The 15,386-nt window shown below is 54.8% G+C and overlaps 1 long non-coding RNA gene across 3 annotated transcripts in view; it reads right to left on the reverse strand.

Annotated features, from left to right (window-relative positions):
- Positions 1-15,386, reverse strand: part of LOC136329447 (uncharacterized) — a 196,082-nt gene that overhangs the window by 83,217 nt on the left and 97,479 nt on the right. For all 3 annotated transcript variants that reach the window (XR_010730190.1, XR_010730192.1, XR_010730191.1), the window contains exon 3: positions 11,435-11,595. This is a non-coding gene — a long non-coding RNA (uncharacterized lncRNA). The remainder of the gene's footprint in view (positions 1-11,434; positions 11,596-15,386) is intronic.

A 15,386-nucleotide genomic window follows, 5' to 3' on the forward strand; every position in this document is an offset into this window, starting at 1 on the left:
TTCACGGGGGGGGGGGGCCCGGGACCTCGGGCTTGGGGCCATTCTCCCTTCCGCTACACCAAGCTTTGTGAAATTCGGTTCAGATGGGTCCTAAGGAACACCGGGTCCTCTTCATGCCCTGCCCAGGTGTGCCCGGCTGTGCTTTCCTCTCGAAAGATCACCAGGCATCCACCAATCACATGCTTGAAGAATGAGAGAGAAGCTCCCACTGTCATTCCAGAGGGGCTGCTCCTCACCGGCTTCACAACAGCGCCATGCCAGCGACACCCTCCACCAGCCCAGCCCCCAGAGCCATGGCCCCTCATGTCACGTGGCGTGACCCAACAGCGTCCCACCTATGGCTGATGCCCCCTCATGTGCGGGGGCCCCCCTGTCCACACTAAAGGTGCAAGACACTTGACCAGGTTTGCCCAGGGTCGCCCAGCTGAGCCCAGCACAGTGGACGGCAAACTGCGGCTCGCGAGCCACAGGCGGCTCTTTGGCCCCTGGAGTGTGGCTCTTCCACAAAATACCACGTGCGGGCACTACCTCGATAAGGAATGCACCTACCTATATAGTTTAAGTTTAAAACATCTGGCTCTCAAAAGAAATGTCAATCGTTGTACTGTTGATATTTGGCTCTGCTGACTAATGAGTCTGCCGACCACTGGCCCAGCAGGATGCAGACCACAGGCCAGTGAGGAGTGCTGAGGGTCCCCCCACACTCAGGGCAGCCACTGCTGGGACGGGCCTGGCTTCCAGGGGCTGCTGAGAGGGTCAGGTACCATACCCGGGAGTGTGGGAGGGTGCAGGCCCACTGGAGGACCTGAGAGGTGAGGGCCGGAGGATCTGAGAGATGAGGGCCAGAGGACCTGAAAGGTGAGGGGTGGGAGGCAGCAAGCATTCGCCTCCGTTCCCTTTCGCTCCTGAATGGACTCTTCCGAGATAGAGTGCGTCCATGTGGCCAATTCCAGGACACCCTGCATGACCCAGCCGATGGCTGTGTTTGCAGTGAAGCTGTAGGCTGCTCAGTATCACACCTGATATTTGCTTCTTCTTCCCTGCCTCAGTTTCCCTTCTACCCCCCAGTCTGGCTTCTCTGGGCTCTCGACCCCCAGGAGAGCCTCAGCACAGGTGCTGCCTCAGGCTCTGTCCCCTAAGAAGCCCGTTCTCAGACAAAGGGGAAGAGTAGGAAAAACACACCAAGGCCGTGGGTCACAGCGGGGTTGGCAACCCCAATATAGTGTGGGGTCACTGTCCTGCCTCTGGCAACGAAATTGCCCGAGCTCCCATAATAGGTGAAAAAGCACTTCTGCATTCACGATTATCACATGACTCCCGAGGCACACCCCCCAAGAGGAACGGGTAGGAAGTACGCTGCCCTTTTGGACTGCAAGGAAACTGAGTCTCAGAACGAGTCCGAGGTCCCACAGCGGGCGAGTAAAACAGCCTAACTTGCAAAGTTGAGCAAAAGTCTTTGGAGTATCCTTTAGGACTTTTTCATTCTATTAGTTATCAGGATCTAAGACAGACAAAAATCGGGGAGAAATAAGTCCAAGAAAGCAGGCTTGAGCCACTTCTAGAGTCTGGAGTTGACAGAGGGTCAGAGATTCTGTTCGGTGGAGAAGTCGGTTCCAGAAAGCAGAGGGAGAAGGGGATGCCATCTCCCTGCTTCTGTGGCCACATCCCCCTCCGTCTGGAGATGCTCTCCGCTGCGAGGGAAAGGGGAAACTGGGCCCACTGATGGAAGCAGGGATGCCTGAGAGTGAGGAGGGAGACATGGAGGAAGTGGGGAGTCCATGTGAGAAGCACTCACACCTTATATCATTTAGTGACCAGCTGAGATTAAGTACATGAGGGCGTTAGCTTTTGCTGCATAGCGGTCCGCTCAAAACCTAATGCCCCCAGAAACTGGTGAGACCTGGGGCAGATTCGTCACGTGTCACTAGCAGGTCACCCAAACATACTCGGCATTCCACAGACGTGTGTGGCATTAATTACTTAGAAGATGAAAGTTACACATGAATAAATAAGAAGTCATCGAGAGGAGAGGAACCTCTCCTCTTAAAGGGGAAGGAGTAAGCCCGGAGAGTCAACCGGACTAGCTAGAATCTCCTTTTTTCAGCTTCCACCAGCTTCTGCCCCACAGGCCCTCCCTTCCCGGGGGCAAGATGACTGAGAGCAGCCTCGCATCAGGGTCCCAGTGATACCTCGATGCACCCGTTTGGCATCTGTTGGTCCACAAGTCTCTTCCTGAACCTATCACTGTGGCCACTGCAAGAGACACGGTCATGAGACAGAGCACAGTGGAACCACAGGGGGACCTAACTCCACAAATAGCAGCCACTACAAGGAGTGGGGGGGGCGGGGAGTGGGTCTCCAACTCTCCAAGCAGAAACCAGACATCCTTGTGGAAGAAGAGGGTAGGATGTCCACTATCCAAATGTATGACCCTGGGTTACTTAATTAGCCCCACTGCACCTCCGTTTCCTGGGGACAAAAGATCATTGCACAGCGAGAACTATGCCAAGTTTTTGGGGCAATCTGAAAGAAGTAACACATAAAAAGCCTGCAACTGTGTCTGAAGGAGGAGGTGAATCAGGGGAGTCGCGTGAAATAATCTCCTGCCTTTCCGATTGAGTTTCATTTTTATTATAAACGGAGAGTTACTCCTCTTTCTCTATAGAAACTTGCCAGTTACGTCTTTATTAGGACACATCCATGCCCTCTTCTGAATAAAACGAATGTATTATCCCCTGCCAAGTTCAGAGGTATCCAAGGTTAGCGGCGTTCTTGAGCGCGTACCTCGAAGGCGGGCGGACAGCAGAGGCGCGGGGAATTTTCCAGCGGCCTTGAAGAGCAGTCCAAGTTATAAAAGGAATGTTCATGTTTAAAAATTAAATGTTTGGTTTAAATATTTAACTGTTCCATTTTTCCCCCTGCCTGGTTGTTAATTCAGTACTAAAACAGAACGGGACTTGATTTACAGCCCCTGACATGGGCCTCCAGGGTTTTCTGAGCGGGAGCTCTCACATCTCTCTGCAGAGGGACCATCATTTTAATAGGTCACTATTTTCTGAGCATCTCCGCTATTCCAGGCCCCAGGACAAGTGCCGTGTGTCTGTCAGCTTGTTTCCTCCTCACCTTAGTTCTCCAGAGACGCCAGGACCCCCGCTGCACAGGGGAAGAGACAAGGGGCTCAGAAAGGTGGACTCAGTTTGACCAAGATGACCAGCCTGCCTGTGAGGGTACGGGAAATGGGATGCGGCTCCAGGTCTGTCTGAAGCAAAGTCGGTATCGTCTCAGCTGACAGCCGCAGGTCAGGAAAGCCGCCTCCCAGCCCGGGAGGACGCAGCCCCCCCCCCTCACCGGCCGCTCTCGGGGGGCTACAGGCATCTATCTGATTAGGGCCCGACAAGGTGCTTGCAAAGATGAAAGACTTCCAGATTGAAACGAGTCCCTGCCATAAATCCAGCACAGCAGTGACAGGCATTTTGAAATAGCACTTAAAGACACCTCATCAGGAGAGTAATGACATATTTATTGTTTTCTAAGATTTACTGGCGCTCTAATAAATGCCAGAATTGACACACGTCGGCGTGGGCGTAGGATTCTGTGGGAAGGAGAAGCGTGCTCGCTCCACTCAGCACCTCGGAGGCCGGGAGGCGTGCAGGCGGCGGCTCACAGGGCGAGCGATGGCCGGTTGGCCTGCGGGTCACTTCGTGCGTGCGGGGGCAGATTTCTGTCAACCTCAGTTTTCAATGTCAGGCCAGGAAGGGACCTGAGAACTCTTCTCCACTAGCCATCAACTGCATAGAGAGGGTAAACTGGGGACCAGAGAAGGGAAGTAACTTGCCCAAGGGCACAAAGCAAGTTGCTGGTAACAGCAAGCTCTACCCTGGGACTCCCGGCTCCCATGCAGAACTCCTCTGTCTGCCACGTAGCTTCTAGAATGTGTGCTTCCTCGGGCATACGCCTGAAACAGCTCCTGGGTTTGGCTGGATTTTTCAAATTTGTAAGGTTTCCTCTCAGCTCTTTAAAAACAAAAGAAAGTATTTTCCAGTAGACACCCATTGACGAAGAGACTGCAAGTTGATGCTGACACAAGCCACAGAGGAGGGGATGGGAGAGAGATCTCTTAGCAGAAAGGGGGGGGGGGTCAGAGAGAGCTATTGATTCCCCTCGGGAAAGGCCACCCAAGCACCACACCTGCGGGATGACGCAGTCCCAGCGGGTCTCCACAGCTCCAGAACCCAAAGAGGAGATGACTAGTGACCCGGTGCCTGTGATGGCCACATATGAATGGAGGACTGACCACAAGTCTGCCCCAGCTGGGCATAAAGAAGATTTCACATAGGGATTCACGCAATAATGTCCTAGCCGTGGTCGGCAAATTCATTAGTCAACAGAGCCAAATATCAACAGTACAACGAATGAAATTTCTTTTGAGAGCCAAATTTTTTAAACTTAAACTATATAGGTAGGTACATTGTTATTTACTTAATTAGGGTACACCTAAGCCGGCCTTTGCTAAAAACGTCACACGCTATGAGGTCGCATGTGGCTCAGCGAGCCACGGTTTGCCGACCACTGTGACCTAGAGTGATGGATATTGTGACTCCCATCACAACCCCCCCACCTCAAGCTAAAAGATTGGCAATGAGGGGCTTGTATCCAAGCCTGAATTAGAGAGCAAGATTTCTCAGTCTCAGCACTATCCACTTCAGGGACCGGATAATTCTTCATTGAGGGGGGTGCTGTTATAGGAATTGCAGGATATATAGCAGCATCCTCATCTCTACCCACTAGCTGCCAGCAAGCACACCCCTCAACTGCGACAACAGAAAGTGTCCCCAGGCATTGTCAGTGCCGCCCACCTCTGTTGAGAATCACTGATCTAAAGTGACCCCTGATAGCATTCCATGAGTTCAGCCTCGGTATTTTTAAATTTTTTATTTTATTTTATTTATTCATTTTTAGAGAAGAGAGAGAGAGGGAGAGAGAGAGATAGAGAGGGAGAAAGAGAGGAGGGGGGAGGAGCTGGAAGCATCAACTCCCATATGTGCCTTGACCAGGCAAGCCCAGGGTTTCAAACCGGCGACCTCAGCATTTCCAGGTCGATGCTTTATCCACTGCGCCACCACAGGTCAGGCAGCCTCGGTATTTTTAAACGCTGTTTTGATGGTATCCTCTATTTGACTAGAATAGTAACAATACTCACTGTTTACTTTCAGTTCTCCTAACATAGAACAATACATATTTTTTTCAAATTCTATATTTTAAGGCAAAAGCAAGCTGGTCCCATGGGTAATAGTGCTTCTGAGGAGTTCGGCAGTTTGGACCATCTGGTCATCTCCAAGTTGTATCCACCCACCTGGTGCTAGCACGCATTTGTCTGACAGCAAAGCAAACAAACCGCCATGCAAAGATGTCCAAGGGCTGCTTCGAGAAACCCCACCCTCTCCACTCAGTGCCTGAAATACTGAGCCGATGTCAGAGTCCCCTGAGAAAACTCTGTAAGGGTGTATTGTCCGGGTGTTCCAAGGGATGAGGCCCTGTAACATATATTTTAAAAATAATCCCCTGGGGGTGGTGATGACTAGATAGGGGCGGGAATCCCTCCCAGAGGTGGCATCCTTTGTGCTCGTTAAAGCTCAACACGCCCTGTGCTGCTGGCTCGTGACTGCGGCGGTGAGTGATCCGCGGATGCTTACGTTCATGCAGGCAAGTTTTGCAATAATGCGTGGCATCCAGATTTATTCACTTACCAAGGGCCACTTCATAAACACAACTTAAAACTGACTTTTATAAGAACATGTCTGAACAGCTACAACTGGTCCACAGTTTTCCCTGACACAACAGATCACCATGTTCTACCCAACAAAGACATGCACAGCCCTCACCCGTCACCCAGCAAGTACTTGAAACTCTTCCAAACATGACTCTCAGGGCGGGGGCACCGAAGAGGAAATGAGAGTTCCGAGTTCCTCTGCTCACCAGCTGTCCGGCCTTGGGCAAGCCACTCCAGTTCTCTGGGTCTCCATTTCCTCATCGGGAAAACCGAATTCCATACAGACGGCTAACACAAAACCAAGCCTGAGATGGATTCCGTATCTCACCCCGAGGTACAGCTAGACAGAGGCAGAACTGGGCTGGAAATCCAGCCGCCCATTCACAGCTATTCCCCTCCGGACACTCGGGGTCAGCCCCTCCGCTGGTCCTGAGCAACTTGCAGGGGTTATGAGTCTTTCTTGAAAAGAGTGACGGGATGTTGGAGACAGATTTTAACTCCTCATCTGCCCCTAAATCATGATGTGACCTTGGCCATTTCTGCTTTGTTGGGATGTTCTTGCTCTTCACCTGTTAAACGACTGAGTTGACTAAATGAATGAGAAAACTGTGGTTTAGCCATGAGCGCTTGTTGTCTACAGCAGACACAGGGCACACTGCTTGTCGCTGACCCAAAGGCCTCTGTCCCCACTCTGACTCTTGCTCCTGGACCCACACTTTTGCCCAGAATGGCTGTAGACAGCAGGCCCAGATAATGACCCAGGATGAAGGCCAGGATCCTTTGCCAGAGCCTCTCCAAGAATCCCTTGCAGCTAGGGACGGCCATGGGATCCGGTAGCGCTGAATGAAGCAAAAAGCCAAGTCGGAGGAGGAGTTTCTGAGGGAGCGTTTGCTTCCTGGTGAAAGTGACCGCCAGGAGAAGAGAGCTGGCGGGCTCTGCCCGGCCCCCTGCCTCAGTGCACTCCTGACCCCGCAGCAGCCGCAGGCCTCTCGGAAGGATGACGGCCAACAGCGGCAGAGGCGCAGACAGAGGGGGGTCGGAGTCCTTGACCACGAAGTTGAGCTTCCTGCCCACGCCCACAAATGCCTCCCTCGGGACCTCTTGTTAAATAAACGGGGCATGTTAGCTGAGGACTGCACAAGGCTGCACAAATGTGTGCTCTGCTCGGGGCTAGCGTTCTGTCCGCGGATGTGGTCATGGAGATGATCTCCTGCTGAGCAGAAGCTCTTACTGGGAGCGCCACGTGTTCTTCCCTCATAAGAAATGGTCAATGAACTGCTTCCTAATAAGTGCACTTTGTCTGGTAAACGGGAATCTTTCTAAATTCAGAGCCCCTGAGGGAAGAAGGGAAATAGTAGAAAGGAACCGTGGTGACAGAAACAGAAAGGGAAGGCGGCGAGCCCTGCCTCGGGCATGCTCATCTGCATTCACCTCTGAGCGCGGACTGCGCCCGGGGCTGCGCAAGCCAAGAAGCCGACTGAGCGCGGGGATCAGGATGGACCTCGCAGAGCAGCCACGCTTCTGCTACCCCGAGAGCGCCAATGAGAGGAGGCGGGAGTGGCAAAGGGAACACCAATGAGAGGGGGTGGGAGTGGCAAAGGGAACACCAATGAGAGGGGGCGGGAGTGGCAAAGGGAACACCAATGAGAGGGGGTGGGAGTGGCAAAGGGAACACCAATGAGAGGGGGTGGGAGTGGCAAAGGGAACACCAATGAGAGGGGGCGGGAGTGGCAAAGGGAACACCAATGAGAGGAGGCGGGAGTGGCAAAGGGAACACCAATGAGAGGGGGTGGGAGTGGCAAAGGGAACACCAATGAGAGGGGGCGGGAGTGGCAAAGGGAACACCAATGAGAGGGGGTGGGAGTGGCAAAGGGAACACCAATGAGAGGGGGTGGAAGTGGCAAAGGGAACACCAATGAGACGGGGCGGGAGTGGCAAAGGGAACAGAAAGCACCTGAGAGAGGGAAGAAGTACGCTCAGGGCTCAAGACAACCTGCGCTGATATGTAAAAAGAGATAGTCGTTTCCACTTGCGTCAGTCAGTATAGGCTAAATCATGCCACAGTAACAAGTAACCCATAAATCTTCAAAGGTTTGAAAGTTTCTTTCTCACTCATTCACCTCCATTCATCACAGGTGGATGGGGGTTCTGCACATTGCGCTTGCTCAAGAAGGCAGGCTGAGGGGGACTCTGGTCAGACCCATGCTTCCTCAATCAGGGACAGGGAATACGGAAAGCCACATGCTGACCCTAAGCTTTTACCCTGAGTGCCAAATGTCACTTCTGCACACATTGCTTTGGCCCAAACAAACCATATGGTCACAAGCATAATCCTCCTGCAGGAAGGGGCTGTCACATAAGGGTGATCAATGGTATGTTCTATGACCCCAGCGCCCGGATGAAAAAGCAGAGGTTCAATGAGAGTACGGTTTGTTCAAGGCCCCTCTCTGTGAGGAGGCAGAGCAGGGATTTGAAATGAGGGTGTCTGACTCTAAATCGAGAGGACTTCTCGCTATGATCAGAGGTGAGGGGCAATGCCCATCAGGCTTGGAAATGCTAGAGTACAGAGTGGGTATCCATGGAGAACCCCCGCCCTGCACACACTGCGCCCCCTGGACGACCACCATGCCCACCCAGAGAAGGTTCCCTCTGGCCAGCTCGACCGGCACCACAGACAGTCTGAGCTCCCAGCCTGTCCTCGCTGTTCTCAGGCGTGCGAACACCACTCTTCTTCAATCTGCTGCTTTGAAACTTAAAGACATCTGCGGGTCTGTGCTGCCAAGATGGGCCCCCGCACCCTCCGCGGGCACCTTCCTCTTGGAACAACAGGTCCCCGGTTTTCCCAGCACAGAAGGCTGCTGTCACCAGCTCTGCTTGTTCCCAGTGCGGTTCCTGGCTTCTCACCTCCTCGGAGAGGAGCTATGGCTTCAAATTTCTCAGATCCTCACAGCATCTTCCTGGCCCGCGTCCCTGATCTGAGTCCAAGACCAAGACCAGGTACTGCTCACAAACACTTCAGACATCCGTGAGGGTTAGAGCCGGGGTCTTGGCTCATCTCCACGACGGTAGGGGCAATGCTTCCTCCTGTAGATTCAGTCAGGTACCATCAGAATATCTAAGGAGCCCCTGACAGGCCTTCAGGAGGACACTAGAAAGCTATTTCAGTGAATTCTGTTGCTGAGATCAACTCAGCACTGAACCCAGCATCCAGTGGGTCAGCAAAGTCTGGTGGGTCTGCTTTAAAACACATCCAGGCTGACCACTTCTCACCAGGGGTCTGGGCCACCATGTCCCCTCCAGGGGGGGCCTGCCGTCGCTTCCTCCCACCTGGGCCCCCTTTGGTCAGTTCTCCGCCTGGCCAGTGGGTCCGAGCAAGCCCTCTGTCTGCTGCACAGCTCCCTGTGGTCTCCCTCAGCGGAAGCTGGGGTCCACAGGAGGCCTGCTGGCCTCTCACGGCTGTCCCCGTGGCCTGCCCGGCCCCCCTCCCGATACCTCCTCCTCCGCCTCACCCCCGACCAGTCACCCCAGCCTCCCCGCCATCCTCCGACACTCGGGCACTGCCTGCATCTACGCATTGCGGTTCCTCTTTCTGGCACATTCTGCCCAGCGCAAGGCACACGCCCTCTCCTCTGAGCCTCTGGGTGTGTGTCGCCTTTTCTGTCCCCTCACTTAAACCTGAACCGCAGCCCCCAACCAGCCCTGCCCTGGGCTCCCTGCCCTTCCTGGGCGTCCCTCCTCTGCACACCACTTGTCACCGCCCAGCCCAGAGCGTGTCCTGCTGTTGCTAGTTGTTAACCTGTCCTGCGATGTCGGCAAGAGCCCTGTGAGGCCGGGCTGGTGGGCCCTGTGAGGGGCTGCCGTAACAGTGACCACTGTAACCGCTGAAGGGACAGTGCCCAGTGCAGGGACGGCGCTCAGTCACCACCTATTGAATAAGCAAGCCCCATGGCACCCTAGGCAATGACGTAACCATGAACCTTGAACCACAACCATGCACGCAGTGGCGCTGTGGTCTCTCTGGCACGGTCAAGCATGGGGTTCGCGGGGAAACAGAGCTGGGTTCAAGCCCCGACTCTGCCACTGGCTGCCAGCGACCCTGCAGGAGAGTCGCCGGGCACCTCTGAGCTGTCACGTCGCGGTGAAACAGGTGCCATCTTCACCAGGATTTTGTGAGGAATAAATGAGAGCATGATACACCATGTCTGGCCGAGCCCACGCTCGCTCGCGCACACGCCGGAGCTGTACGTAATTACAGCGTGATGACAGCGCACGGAGGCCACGCGATGGAGCCGGCCGCCAGGGGGCCGCCCGGGGCTTACTTTCCGGCTGCGTGCTGGCTCGGCAAGCCGGGTTCCCAGACCCTGAACGTCAAACTTTGCCTCCATAAAGTCAGAAATGATCGTACAACATGGATCTTCAGGGACTCGGTCGAAGAGTCAGAATCACAAGGTTAAGCTTCAAACATCAGGGTTTCCTGAAATATTCATTAACATTGGAAGAGGCAGCCACACGGCAGGAAATGATGAGAAAGACTCGGAGAGGGCTGCAGAATCACAGAATTTCCACACGGACTGTCCATTCCTCCACCAGCCGCACAGATCAGCAGGACCGTCCAGCAGAGCCGGGACTGAGCGAGGTCAGCCAGGCCCACACCCCGGAGAGCGGGCACCTCCCTGAACCATGTGCCCTTGGAGCCCGACACCCCAGGAGGCAGACTCACGGGTGGGGCGGGACAGGGGGCTGCCCACGTGCCCACCCGAGCGCCGCACAGCGTGGGTGGTAAAACGCAGGAGCTCTCTCGAATCTCTCTGCCCTGTCTTTTGTGTCCCTGCACTGCCCGTAGGAGGCCGTAACCCTGGTTCCGTCCCAGCTCTCAGGGTACAGCTAGATCTGCAGTGATCACTCAGTTCAGATGGGCCACATCCACAAAACCCGCCCTCCACCGGGACAGAGGGGCAGCACAGCCCCCCAGCCCAGCTGCCGTCCTGTACATGCGACACTGCGGGCCTCGTCCCGTGAGCCCCTCTCCCTCAGTAGCAGCTGAATTTACATTGCAGCCTGACCCCTGCCCTTCTGTGAGCTGGCCCAGCACCCACATGCCTGCTGAGGCTGTGTCTCTTCGGCCACGGCCACATCGGGGTTTTCAGAGGCACAAGGGAGGCCATCAGATCAGCATCCAGGCCAGGCGTGAGGCTCATGGGGCTGCGCGTGGGCTTTAGGACCAGGTGCCCCTGGCATGGGCACCGGTTCTGCCCTCCGGCTCTGTGTCCATGCGAGCCCAGCAGCCTCCGTTTCCTGGCGAGGAGAGACGGAGCTAACCACAGCGTACAGCGCTCAGCGTTCAGCGCTCAGCGTTGAGCGCTGCTATGAAGAACGGCAACAGCGCACACAAGAGCCTGGCACAGGGACCGCTGATGAGTTGCAGCCTTTGTATCACCTTCTAAAACAGCCCTTCATTCTCCCTGACCACATCTTGCCCCTTCACATCCTTCCTCCAGCACAGGCCCAAAAGGTGCTGCCCACACACATGCACACGCCACTCCCTGTGTCAATCTCGTCATGGTTTCCGAGGAACTCACTGTGCACGCGAATACCAAGAGCTAGTCTTCTACGCCCTCTCCAAGGACCCACCTTCACAGGCCACTGCCATGTGCTGCCGCCTACCTCATTCCACAGATTCTCCACTCCCTCCGCTAGCATCCACAGAGCAGTCCCTCCGTGGGCGGTACCGGGCCAGGTGCTGAGCACGCAGAAGTGAAGACAGGAAGTTCCCCGCCACCAAGGAGGTCCACAGGTAAATGTCCAGGTGCCCTGAGACGCCACACCTGTAACAGGGAAGGAGCACAGAGGACGGGCGGTCAGTGCACCGCACACACAGACGGTCAGAAGCGTCCAGGAGGAGCCAGTGCCCCGTGGCTGCAGATGGCATGAGCCCCTCCTGACAAAGCCACAGATTCATCAGAAAGATGAGTCTCCCTCTGAGGAGAGGATCAACTCTAATTCAAGGGAACCTATGAGGCAAATCACTCCGGTGAAAAGTGCTCGGTTATGCAGATGTTGTCCTGGAAAAAGCGTTAGGATATGCTGATAAAGGGACACAATAAAACAAAGCCTGGGCTCTACGCACTGATTGCTTGAACTAAAAGGAAGGTCTCCAGTAAGATGTAACCGTGTTCTGCTACTGATGCGAAGTAGGGCGTGTCCTCTGTGCTTTTCCTCTCCTCTCCTGGACAAGAGACATCGCTGTCCACGCCCTCAGCTGCAAGACAGGAAGGCGGGCCCTGACGGACAAGACGGGGAAGGAGTTGTTTAAAGGGTTTGGGGCGCACAGCAATTTCAAAGGGTAAGCGGTCAGTTTACGGCACAGAAGCATAGCAGTCACCCCCTTAACCAAGTCATCAAAGAAACCTTGCGAGTAACGGGACAAATCATCAAGTGCCCCCTGATACGAGGCACCGAGGGGAGCCCAACCGCCCGCCGGCGGCATTCCCTCTGAAAACACAGGACGCGACCGGAATCACGAGGAAACAACAGGCTGGGCCCCTTCAGCATAAGATACCTGTCGGTGCTCGTAACAAAAGCCCAGGTCATGACAGAAGAGAAATATCGAGGAACCAGACTGAAGGAGACTCAGATATATGACGACTTGCTGTAATGTGGATCCCTAAATTGGATCCTGAACCAGAGAGTGATGTTTTGTTTTGTTTTTTCTTTTGCTCCAAAGAACATCGGTGGTTCAACTGCTGAAATCTGATTAAGGTCCGTAGACTGGGGTGATAGAACTGTTCCAGTGCCAATTTCCTGATATCGATCATTGCACGAAGGTGAGATTAGCAAAGGGAGAGAGGATGAGAAGGGGAGCCCAGAGGCTTGCAGAGAGAGCTAGTGAGCCCCACGTGAGCTTAATTAAGCCCCAGGAGCAGCGTCCTGAGTGGCCACCATTGGAGAGCTTTGAGCAGACCGCAGCTGGGCACTGCTGGCGGCCGAGGGCCCCCAGGGCAAGCCACTTCCGCACCAGGAATGGCACCGGCTTCCGAGACCCTCCCAAACCTGGGTGCTTCTGCCACCACCTTCTGTAGCGAAATAGGTCACTGCAGGAGCGAGATTTCTCCCGTGGCCCACTTTCCAAACCCGTCTCTCTGCACAGGTGGTAGTCACCGGCGCGACTTGAAAACATGGCTGGTCTGAGCCCTAGCTGCCAGAGGGGGCTGCGGGTCTGAGATTTCTGGTGTCTCCACTGGTGGTGTTGAAACTCACGAGGCGAGAGAAGCCCCAAAGAGAAAGAGGGTGCCGGGCAATCGGAAAACGCAACTGCTGTCTGCCAGAGAGGCGAGGGCGCCCGCGGTCAAATTATTTGATTACAGAGTCCGTCTTTACCCTCCCAACTTGTAAATCTTTATGTTTGTAGGGTTGTCAAAGTCGGTAAAACATATTTTATCTTACTTTGGAAAGTCCTACAATATGGCTGAGGTAGGAAGCAATGATAGTCCATAAACTCTTTTTTACCATTACTCATTTCAGGTGCGGCTGAACTCAGGCTCACCCGGTTTAAAACAGATGCTTTCTCCCTCCCCTCCAGATGTGTGTTCTCTGCGTACTATAAAATCTATTAGGGGCTGACATGCTTTGAGGCTTTTGAAGTGGACGTTACAATTCATTGTCTTCTTCCTGCAGAAGTTTACAACATCCTCGAGTCAAATAAAAATGCTTTTTGGCCTTTTCTAAACCTCAAGCCACGGGGAGTCCTGTCCATATTTCAACTCAGTAGAACTGTGAAGAGAGAGATGAGTAGGTGTCTACACACAGAGAGAGAGCAGGGCAGTCCACGGTTCCGAAACCCCAGTGTCGCTAAGAACGGCTGAAATCCTGATTCCTGAGCTCTGTCCGCCCAAGAGCAATTCAGCGGGGACTGTGCTGGGGTCTGACCTCTGCACGATGAGCAGAGTCCCCGCGGTGTCCCCAGGCGATGGCGCACAGATCGTGCGTGGGGGAGCTCCGGAGGGAGGGGCAGGGATGTAGCAGGAGAAGGGACCAGGGGGTGGGGCTCCTGCTGGTGCCCTCAGGGAACTGCCAGCTGTTCAGAATGGGCATGGGGAGAGGGGGGTGAGACCAAAGGTCACAGCTGGAGAGGAACTGGGCTTCTGCAGGTGACTGACAACAGTGACCTTCCACAGAAAGAGGCTGGAAAAGCTACTCCTAAACTCACCGCTGACCAGGGTCGGTCAGTCGGTCTGCAAACAGCACACCAGCTGGACTGCTGCTGGTGTCCTCTTACGTTTTGATTTACTGACACATTGATTTTGGCCACCCTGGGTGCTGGCTGCTCATCCTCCACCTTCCACTCCCCTGGGAAGGACGGAGGCTCTCACCCCAGCCGCTGCCCTTTGTCCTGAGAAGGAAGCAGGGCTATCTACGTCCAGTTCCAGCGCAGCCTCCCAGGAGGGGGGGGCTCCCCTCCATCCACAGCATGCTGTCCCCCCTCCCCCAACAGCTCAGATCCCAGATCCCCGGCTGTCCCTACCGCGCTCCCCAGTCCCCACATGGTGACACAGACGAATCTGGCTTCTTCTGAGTGAAAAGCCTCCCTCCCTTGCCACCCTGCCGCAAACCTCCTTCCCCCGGATCGATGGGATTAGTAATGGCTGATTTAATTAGTCCGGTTGCAGCCTTGCTTTATTACTTTCTCATTTGCAGTGAAATAATGGGGAGCAAGCAGAAGAGATTTGTCATTATCCAAGGAGCCGATCAGCTGGGAGGGCACTAGTTCTGGCAAAGGGACTGCAGCCCTTACCTCCAGGCACACAAGGGAAGTCACTCCCTTTCCAAGGACATCAGGGTGTGTGACAGTTTGTGGAGTCCAGCAGGCAGCTGGGACCAATAGCCCTGGACCTCGGTGTTCCTAACAATCGCCCAGGGGAGATGAGTGAGGCACCTGCCTCTTCCGCTTTCTGTGTGACCCCGGACAGGTGGCTGACCTTGAAGACTGACTGCAGGCCTGACGCTGCACTTGAACTGCTCTGGAGACTATGGGCATCACGATCCCCGGGGGGGGGGGGGGGGGGGGCAGGCCAGTGATCCAGATGCCTCGGGTCTGGGAGGGGCGCGGGACCTCACCTCCGAGGATGATGTCCAGGTGGGGCTGGTGCACGCTGGCACTGAGAAGCTCTGAACTGGAGGTGTGCCGCCCTGGGTCCCAGGGGACTGCCTGAACTGTGCCCGATGCCCACCTCACATATGTCCGACCTGTCAGCTGCAAACTCTCACCAGTGCCCACATGTCACACCTGTCCCGCCCCCACATTCTACACGTGCTGCTCCCCACACCGAGGGTCTCCTCTCCTCCTCCACCCCCACCCGGTCCTCCCCCTAGTTAACTCTTCCTCACGACAAAAGGCCCAAGATGGCTACCACCACCTCCACAAAGCTCAGCCTGACCCACACAGGACGGGCTGCCACCCTGTCCCCTGGGCGCACAGCGCGTTTTGTACAGCCCTTCATCGGAGCGCACATTTAATTACACAATTTTCAAGTCTTCCCTCCAATGAGACAATGGGATCCCTGGACATACTGGGTTCCATTTATCTCATTATCTCCAGAATCCAGAAAGGTGTCTGTCA

This window comes from Saccopteryx bilineata, chromosome 3 (assembly GCF_036850765.1).
Source record: "Saccopteryx bilineata isolate mSacBil1 chromosome 3, mSacBil1_pri_phased_curated, whole genome shotgun sequence".
Taxonomy (NCBI): Eukaryota; Metazoa; Chordata; class Mammalia; order Chiroptera; family Emballonuridae; genus Saccopteryx; species Saccopteryx bilineata.